The sequence below is a fragment of the Myotis myotis genome, unplaced genomic scaffold (assembly GCF_014108235.1).
Source record: "Myotis myotis isolate mMyoMyo1 unplaced genomic scaffold, mMyoMyo1.p scaffold_m19_p_3, whole genome shotgun sequence".
Taxonomy (NCBI): Eukaryota; Metazoa; Chordata; class Mammalia; order Chiroptera; family Vespertilionidae; genus Myotis; species Myotis myotis.
The window spans coordinates 69,560,330-69,570,315 of NW_023416335.1; the positions used below are offsets into that span (position 1 = coordinate 69,560,330).

Genomic DNA, 9,986 nt, shown 5'->3' on the forward strand with positions numbered 1-9,986 from the left:
AGTATTATAAATTTTGTTTTCATATTTAAAAATACACTTTTATTTATATTAAAGATATCATTTAGTTAGACTTCCTTATACTGTTAAGGCCAAATAGGACAGTGTTCAAAAGCTTTTTGTCCTAATGAGTGCCCTGGTGTTGGGTGGTGGGAAGCTTGTTGAAAAGATTTAAAAGTATAAGTTCTTCAAGGCATAAATTTATCTGCATGTTAACCTTTCTGAGACATGATTTCCATTGACATCACTTTATGAATCATAAATAATAATGGCAGAGAAAGTTCTATTAAAGATTTTAGTGTCTTTGTAGGTGAATCAAATTACCACGTATAAATTAAAGTCACCACTCATGTAACCTATAACATTTCATACTAGTGCATTTCTTAAATGTATGAAAGTGTTCTTTCTCCTTGAGTATATTTTTTTCCTCAGTGATATTATATAATACAATTTATATAATATCACTGAGGAAAAAATGAAACAGAGGGTTTAGTTCATTACAGTACTATTATTGTATTTGTTCATTTGGGAAAGTGTAAAAATTTAGATATTGGAAAAATAAATTGCAATAGAATTGTAATAATTATCTACTTGCTAATTTTGTAATATGTGTAATAATAGTCATAATTAATCTCACTGCCTTAAGTTTCTTTTAGATCTTTTTAAAATTTTTATTTTTATTGTTTGCACTATTACAGATGTCCTAATTTTCCTTAAATCAAGCAATTAAAGTCTTTTAGAGACATCTGCTTCCAGCTATGAAAGAGTAACAGGTATTGGCCCACTATGATGGACTAGATAATATTGGACTAGTACCACAAACTAAAAAAACATAAAACTGAACAAAATATTTGATATAACTGCTTTGAATCAACAGTAACTATAAAATTGTGATTCATAAGAAGGAAAACTCATGAAAATAACCCCATTACTACCCTGGCTCTCCAACTGCAGAAATTTTAGATCTTTAGATTCGAAATTACAAGCTCAAAAGAATAGTCTCACTAAATAAAGGAGGCACAGATCAGAGCTGGGGATGGAGACACATCTGTAATCTAAGGGACAGAGACTAGACTAGAAGGAACTATGAAAGAGAGGGAGGGGTTCAAAAGAAAAAAGTATTTACGTATTCTCTGTGAGTTCTTAGTAGAGCATTGCTACACATTGGCAGGGTGAGACTACATAATACTTACCAAAAAGTGCCTGCTACAAAGTGAAGTATAGAACAGAGATAATAAAGGTCAGATTTTAATTTATGCTCTGTTAGGAAAGCTGTGAAAGGACAAGGTATCTCCTTCACTTAAAAAAAAAGCACACAACATTTTTATTGTTGAGAGCATTAAAGATGCCACCCATTTCCCCTCGCTTTACCCTACTCCACTCAGCTTCTGCCCCATCCCAGGCCTTCACCTCACTTTTGCCCGGCCTCCTCAAGTTATTTGCAGGAAATGAGTCCTTTATATGCCCTACCCCTTTATAACCTCCCCATCTAAGGTAAACAGGATATAGATAAAGCAACACTTAGTGGAGAAATTATATCCGTAACTATCTTGGGAAAGTAGAAAGGTTTAAAGTTCATAATGTAATGGATTGCTAATAATAAGAAAAAGAAAAGTGAATTAAAACCAAAATAAGTAAAAGCAATATTTTAAAGCAAAAATTGAGTTATTGGAAAAAATCCCATAAAACAGATAAACTAGAAATATATATATATATAATATATATATATATATAATATATATATATTTATATATATTTCTATTATCTCTTTTTATTTTTATATATATATATATATATATATATATAAATAAAAACAGGTAATATGCAAATTAGCCAGGACACCATAGCAGTCATGACCGGCTCAGGAGGAGGGTGGTGGCCTGGAGTGGAGACACAACATGAAGAGGGGCCGGCCCCCAGCCCCAGTGGCTGTGGCACTGGGCTGCTGGGGCCGGAGTGGAGACAAAACACGAAGGGGGGCCAGAGCAATGACACAACATGCAGGGGGACCAGCCACCAACCCCAGCATCTGCGGCATTGCAGCAGTACTGCCTCTGCGTGGGAGCTGCAGAGGAAACACCTTTTCTGACCGACCATTGGCTAAGCTCCCTATATGCCACTTGCAGTATTCTTGGTAACTCAGGTAATAAGAATCCAAGAAGGTTATCTAGGGTTTTTCCACCTCACTCCAGGAGGAAAAAATGAAGGTTCACTGCTAGAGGGGCTAAGAAATGTCATATCCTGCCCTAGCCGGTTTGGCTCAGTGGATTGAGCCTCAGCCTGCCGACCGCAGGGTCCGGGTTCAATTCTGATCAAGGGCATATACCTAGGTTGCAGGCTTCTCCCTGGCTGGGGCCCAGGTCAGGGCTCATGTAGGAAGCAACCAATTGAAGTGGGCCTCTCACATTGATGTTTCTATCTTTCCCTCTCTCTTCCATGCTCTCTAAAAGTCAATGGAAAAATATTCTCAGGTGAGAAATGTCATATCCTATGAAAGAGACATGTTGAAAATGCCTAAAGAAAGTTTTCATTTCTTCATGGTGAGAGGACTGGAGTTCGTGCTGATGAAAACACCTTGGTGGCTATGGCAGCCAGCAGTGGCAGCAGCATCAGGGTGATGGGGATGGCGTCTTCCCCTAATCAGCCAGTCACCTCCCCCAGAGGGAGGTCAGACTATGGCTTAGGCTCACTTACCAGGGGGAGTGGGCCTAAGCCATCAGTAGGACATCTCCTGAGGGCTCCTGGATTGTGAGAGGGGGCAGGCTGGGCTGAGGGGCGTCCCCCCGCCTCCACGGCACAAATTTTGTGCACTAGGCCTCTAGTAAATAAAGAAAAAGAGAAGCACACATATGCATGTGCACACATCCATCAAGTGCTATTATCAGTAATGGAAGAGGTTACCACTAAAAACCCTACAGACATTAAAACACAAAAAAGAAATACTATGATCAAAACCATATTAAAAATATTGCCATCATAAAGGAAATGAATAAGTCCTTAAAAAACACAACAAAACTAGATGAAGAAGAAAGAAAATATAAATATCCCTATAGCCAATAAATTTATTAAGTCAAGTATATTCTCATAAAGAAAATTCAATGCCTATATAGTGTCACTGGTGACTTCTAGCAAACATTTTGGGTTAATAAACAATATTGATAACATAGAAATTCTTTCAGATAATAAAAATAAAATTAGATTCTTTTCAATTCATTTTTTTAAAAAAATATATATTTTTAAAAAATTCATTCTTTTAAAAAAAAATATATTTTTATTGATTTCAGAGAGAAAGGGAGAGGGAGAGATAGAAACATTAATGATGAGAGAGAACCATTAATTGGCTGCCTCCTGCACGCCCCCCACTGGGGATGGAGCCCGCAATCCGGGCATGTGCCCTTGACCTGAATCGAACCTGGGACCCTTCATTCCACAGGCTGACACCCTATCCATTGAGCCAAACCATCAAAGGCTCATTGTTTTTTGTTTGTTTGTTTGTTTTTGTACAAATGAAATGTTATAATGCTTTCTTGCATTTTGCTTTATTTTTTGCACTCATATTTAGAAACAAAATTTTGAATACATATTTAAGTAAAGCAAAATTATATGTTCATTTACCCTTTGATTCAGCAAATCCCACTTCTAAATCTATTGGCAAAAGTACAAAATATTTTATGTAGCTTATTCACAAAGCATTTCCAAAGGAAAGAATGAAATGTCCACCAATAGCTGAAAATAAAATGAAACAAAATTAACTGTGTGTAGATTTAGGGTAATAACTAGAGGACCTATGCCAAGTGACTTTAAAACACAATCCCTGTGGCAGGATGTCTCAACCTCAGCACTGTTGACCTTCCAGGGCAGATAACTCTTTGTTGTGGAAGGTTGGATGCCTTGTGCATCATAGGGTATTAGCACCCAAAGCTCAGGTGAGCTTCCCTGATTGACAACAGTTTGAACGTACTGTTACACTTTGTTGTTGGGAGAATTTACTGCTGGGTGCATGTGACTCCACTGGGAGAGTTTTAAAATTGAGGAGAGGGGGTGGGGGCGGCAATGGGGGGGATAAAGACACATATGTAATACCTTAATCAATAAAGAAAAAAATTAAAAATAAATAAAATGTAGGAGGAGGCAGCATGCTGTGGCACAAGAAGCAACATGGGGAGGCACCGGGAGGCAGAGGGAGTGAGAAGGAAGTGTGGGCAAGAGTCATTATGTGATGGGGAGAGATGGGGCAGGACACAGAAGCAGGCTTGGGGGTGGCTAGTTTGACTAATTTCAGTGTATGCTGAGGCACAGAGGCTGTCCCTACCTTTCTGGTACCTGGCCCGGGGGGGGGGGGGGGTTAGGGCAGGTAGAAGGTGGCCCAGAGTGTGAGACCCCAGCTGGTTTGAGTGTGAGCTCTGGATTGGTTGGTTTGTATATAAAAGATAGACTCACAGATGAGTCTTACTATCTGTAGGAACAGGCTAGTCCTGGGAGGAGCAGTCTCTCCGGGATCAGCTAGGCCTACTCAAAACAATAGGAATTTATCTCACATAACTGAAGTCCACGGTGGGCACTAGCTTCAGGCATCCAAACAAGGTCACCAGAGCTTTGATTCTCTTGGCTGTTTCATTCTTTGTTGCCTTAATTCTCAAGCTGGCTGACTTTATGTGGAGGGCAAGTTCCAAGATTATGTGGCCCTTACAGCTCCTGATACAAGAGGAGAGAGAATCTTTCCTGATAGCTCTGGCAATAGTTCCAGGACTGTCCAGGGCTAACTCACATTCCTGGAGCCAGGAATAAGGTTTGCTTCAACCAAGTCTCATGGTTGCATAGAGTTTCCCACTGAGCAGGAAAGGGTGGCTCTCTGAAGGAAGAAAGGCTGGGTATATGAAATATACGTCCACTATGCGAGGCAAAGCTCTAGAACTCGCAGAGATTAAAACATCATCTCAGCCCCAATACATTTGCTGAATTAATGTAGGAATACAAAGCAGAGCATCACTTTTAAAGTGTTGTAGTATTTCAAATTCTTAGTCCATATTTTAGAGAAGCAACAAAAACAAGCCAGGACAGAGAGATGCGAAGGTCATTAGTGAGATTCCATTTTAGCAGACAGCTGCTTCAGTCAAGTATAGATTGTTCCATGTTCCGGAGTTCCATCCCTCTTGCACAGAAGAGAGATGTTGCTCTGGTAGAAGGCAGACTTTTTGTCCTCATTCAGCCTCAAGAAAAGCTAAGGCTTATCCAGCACAAAGGGAAAAATATGGTCCAGCATGAAGGGCTGGAAAATATCTTGCTACCAGTAAGCTCTTTGCAGACTTTCTCTTCTCCTTTAAACTGGTGGTAATCCGGGGGGTTTCTGATCCAGGATCCAAATGCCTGCTTCCGGAGTGCACTCCAGGCTTCCTGGTAAGCAGATACAGCCTCCTTGTACTCCTGGTATGTTTCTAGCTTCCGCACCCTGAGGGAATCTGGCCACTTGTCCTCTGAAATACTGCTTAGCAGCTCCTGGAATAATCTAGAGTTCCACTTTGCTGATTCGAGATCTGGCCTGAAGGCTTCTGATTCCCTTCTTTGTTGTTCCCTGAGGAAAGCCATTGGCAGAAACACCCAATGGCTGCTCAGGAACTGCACTCCAGCTGATGGCTGCTCCACAAGGAACAGGTGGCCCTGGACTGTCAGCCCTTTTTGCCTGCACTGCACAGCAGCTCTGCTCAAACAGTCAATCCGACTGCTGTATTTTTACTTCTTGAACTCCAAAACCTTTGGGTAAAGAGGAGACATTCTGACACCTCCTAACTAGTGCTCTCTGCATGGCTTCCTGGCTGTATGGGCACTTTCTGATGACCACAGCTGACAGGTAGACAGGCTCTTCTAGGAAGTGCATCAACAGTGACCCCTGGCATCTGTGGACATTCCACCGTGTCAACTTGTCGCTGCAGGACATGGAGCAAGTCCTGTCTCCCCGCCTGGCTTCTCTCGGAGCAGCCCTACCCGGTCATACGCAGCACCAGGCTTCCCCGAGTCTCCAACTTGGCCAAGCACACACTTGGCTCCTGTCCTATAAACAAACATGCACCACTTTGGCACCACTGGGGGCCATCCCAGTGACAGTGGCCAGTTCCTCTGAGGTGACATTAGAGCTGCTGACACTTGGGGGGACGGGGCCACTTCCCTGATTGCCAAAACTCTGATGGTGAGCCACACCGTTGGTGACTTTTCTGTCAGGAGTTCCGGGTTCAAGCCTCATTTTTTTGGTCACGGGACTGTCCGGGTCTTCACATTTCCTTTCATCTTCAGTAGCTTCCAGGTTACCACTGGCTTCCATTGATAGGTTATGGGCCCAATCTCTACTGACAGGATAGCAAGGCTGATCTTCAAACTCGAGCATTGGGCTGATGGAGGCATCCCCACAGGGCGTATGGCTGGAGACAATTAAAAACAAAAGGTCTGGTCTGAGTTTCCACAGTCTTCTCTGAGTTCCTGGGATAAAGATGCTTTCCACCTTCAGGGTGGCTGCCAAGTGAAGTTGATGGAGAAGGTACCTTTGGAAACTCCTTCTAGCTATGACCTCAGCTATCATTGAGGATCTCTCTGCTTTTCCTCATTTTGGACTGGCCTATGCATTTTGCTCCTGTTCCCATTGAGACAACTTCCTTTGTCACTTGCACCTGTTTGTCAGGGCAGTCACAGGCTTGGCCAGCTATAGGCTGTACCTTCACCACGGTGCTAGGAACGTCCATTCCCGGTTGGGCTCAGGCTTCCCCGGCTTGGGCAGCCTGCTCCCACAGTGCTTGTAACACAGGCGCACAATCTCATCCGGGGTCCACATGGTTGAGCTGGTGCTGAGATCCTCCGCCAGTTATGCGGATGCGGGTTATGCGGGAGGCGGGTTATGCGGGAGGCGGGTTATGCGGGATGCGGGTTATGTGGGATGCGGCTGCGAGGGCACATACCCCCGTGCTCGCCTGCAGCTGGAGCTCTCTCACACGGTGACACTGGCACGGCTGAGCAAGGGGCAGCACTTTGCCATGTAGCGTGCAACGGAGGTGGTGCGGTCCTCATATCGTCCCACACAATTTGGCCTCGGAAAAGTCAGACCGAGGACACCTCACCGGAGTCTCAGAGCCCCAGCTCGCTTGACCGAGTAAACACACCGTCTCATGGACGCTCCCTCCCACCTTCAAGACCCTTTTCAATTCATTTTATAAAAAGAAAGACAGTATTACCTGGACACCAAAAGCTGACAGAAATCATGTGAGCAAATGTTATTCTTCAAGAACATAGGCAACAAATTCTCAAAAAATATTAACAAAAATATTAATAAATCAAATCTAACAATAGTTATAAATTTATATTAACTACAATTATAAGCCAAATAAATACAATAAAAATTCTTAATGTCATTTGTCATGAGGTCAAAGAAAATTAAAAGCACATTGAGAAAATATTTTAAGAGTCATAACTAAAAGAGTCATAATACCAAAATTTGGCTAGGTTTTAGAATAATTGGATCTCTCAAACATTGCTGTTATAACCCCTAAATTATAACAACAACTTTGGAAAAAACAGTTTGATACTTTCTTTAGTTAAATATACAGCCATCATATAATCCAAAAATTGTATACCCCAGGCATTCACCAAAGAGAAATGAAAACAGATACATAGAGGAAACAACAATAACACAACAAACTTTTATACAAACTGTCATGACAACTTTATTTATAATAGCCCGGGCTGGAAATAACTGAGATATCCACCAACAGATGAATAGATAAACAAACTGGTATCTATACCATGGAACACTACTCAGCAGTTAAAAAATAAAAACAACAACAGTAAATTGCAATAGCATGAATGGATTTCATGCCATTAGACTGAGAAGAACACACACACACAAAACGTATATATTGTATGACTTCATTTTCACAGTGAGGGAAAACAGGTCATGGTTTACGCAGGTTGTACAGCATATAAGGGGAACAAAAGTCAGAGTGTTCAAACTGTTATTCTTCAGTCCCAGAAAGCTCTTAACCTGAGGTAAACATTTAATTACTTGCTCAGATAAAATATATAAATTAATTACAAAATACATTTGACTGTGCATTGAGAAATTTGTTAAAAATGAGTAAATTTAATACAATACTAAGATAACTGTAAGTAGAATTATGAACAAAATATGATGTTTATATATTTATATCTATTCTCTTGAGTACTGTGCAGTCTTTGTTAGCATGCACATCACTGAATATATATATATATATATAATATATATATATATACACACACACATACATACATATGGAATATTAAATAAAATCTATTATGCAACTATATGCAAAACATGTTTATAATCGTGTAATATGTACATAAAATAATGATTTAAAGGACATACAAAATAAAACATTTTATAATTGTCATAGAGCATCATATGTGATTTTTCTTTTGTTCATTTCATATTTGGGTCTTAATTTTACTCACTTGTTTATGTTCACACTAGTGCATTTTATGTTTTTTTATATTGCAAAAGTCTGCAAGGTATATGAAGCCACAGGCAACTTTAGTAATTTGGGAAAGAATAACTATCTCCTGGATGGTACAAATGGTATAATATATAAACAGTCAACCTGAATTGAAAATTTAGGTGACTATTTTAAAAAAGATGAGCTGATGGCTCATTTTTATATTTAACTCTAATATTTATAATGTATTCTTTCCATACTTTATAAGAAAATCAAGTAAGGACCAATAAGTAAACAATATATACATTAAATTTTAAATGTTAATTTTGTAAGGATAATTATATACCCAAAGCTCTAACTTTTCAGTGAGGAAAAAGTTACTTCCAAATAATATCCAAGTCTTTTTGAGGGAACACATTCAAAATGTTGTCATTCATTGGATTGGGGCACTTACTAGCAAGAACAGCTTTGTACATGTTGAATGCATAGGCTACCTGAGACCCTATTTTTTCCACCTTCTGTTCAAAGGAGTCCCATGGTCCAGTAGACTAACACCTATTTTTTTTCATTTTCTTTGGGAAAATATAAGAAAGAATTAACAGGTTAGGTATGTGGTATGTTTCAACTCCAGAGAATCTAAGATTTAGTAGTAGCCACTTACACAACTGCTGTTGATTGCAGCCACCAACAACTGAAAACCCTAAGGAAGATTTTATTATGTTCATACTTAGCTGTTGGAATATCTTGGGAGCTTCTGGTACTATCACAAGTTCAGCTACAAAGCACCCACTTAGGGGAATGAGAATCCCTTGTCCCAGACAGTGTATCAAGAGTCAACCCATGTCCTGGCCAGTGTGGTTCAGTTGGTTGAGCATCATCCTATACACCAAGAGGTTGCCTGTTCAATTCTCAGTTAAGGCACATGCCCGTGCTGTGGGCTTGATCCCCCATAGGGAGAATGCAAGAGGCAGAAGATCCATGGTTCTCTTTCCTTCTTCCTTCCTCTCTCTCTCTCTCTCTCTCTCTCTCTCTCTCTCTCTCTCTCAAATCATTAAAAACATTTTTTTTTTTTTAAAGAGTCCTGGCCCAGGGGACTAAGTTAGTCAGAGCGTCATCCTATACAGTATACACCAAGGGTGCAGGGTCGATTCCAAGTCAGGGCACATACCTAGATTGTGGATTCCATTGATTTTCAGTTGGGGTACACATGGAAAGCAGCTGATTGATGTTTCTCTGTCACATCGATGTTTCTCTCCCTTCTTCTCTCTCTAAAAATCAATAAAAACATATCCTCAGCTGAGGATTGAAAAAAAACAAAACAAAACAAAAAAACTTATAAAAAAGAGTCAACCCAAACAAAGAGATTGTCTCACAATTTAGTTTTTGTCCTCATTTTGTTTCTCCACATCATGAGGCAGCAAAGTTTTTGACCCCCAGGCCAAATCTGAAGATTCTGAATCTGGGTTTGCTATCAAACTCATTTGACCTTAAATGCAGGAATGATGTGATTACCTTTGGGAAATTGGGCATCCGTCAGAC

At 40.3% G+C, this 9,986-nt stretch overlaps 1 pseudogene; it reads right to left on the minus strand.

The window, feature by feature from the left end:
* Positions 1–5,208: 5,208 nt before the first annotated feature.
* Positions 5,209–6,817, minus strand: LOC118650441 (annotated as a pseudogene).
* Between the last annotated feature and the right edge of the window lie 3,169 nt (positions 6,818–9,986).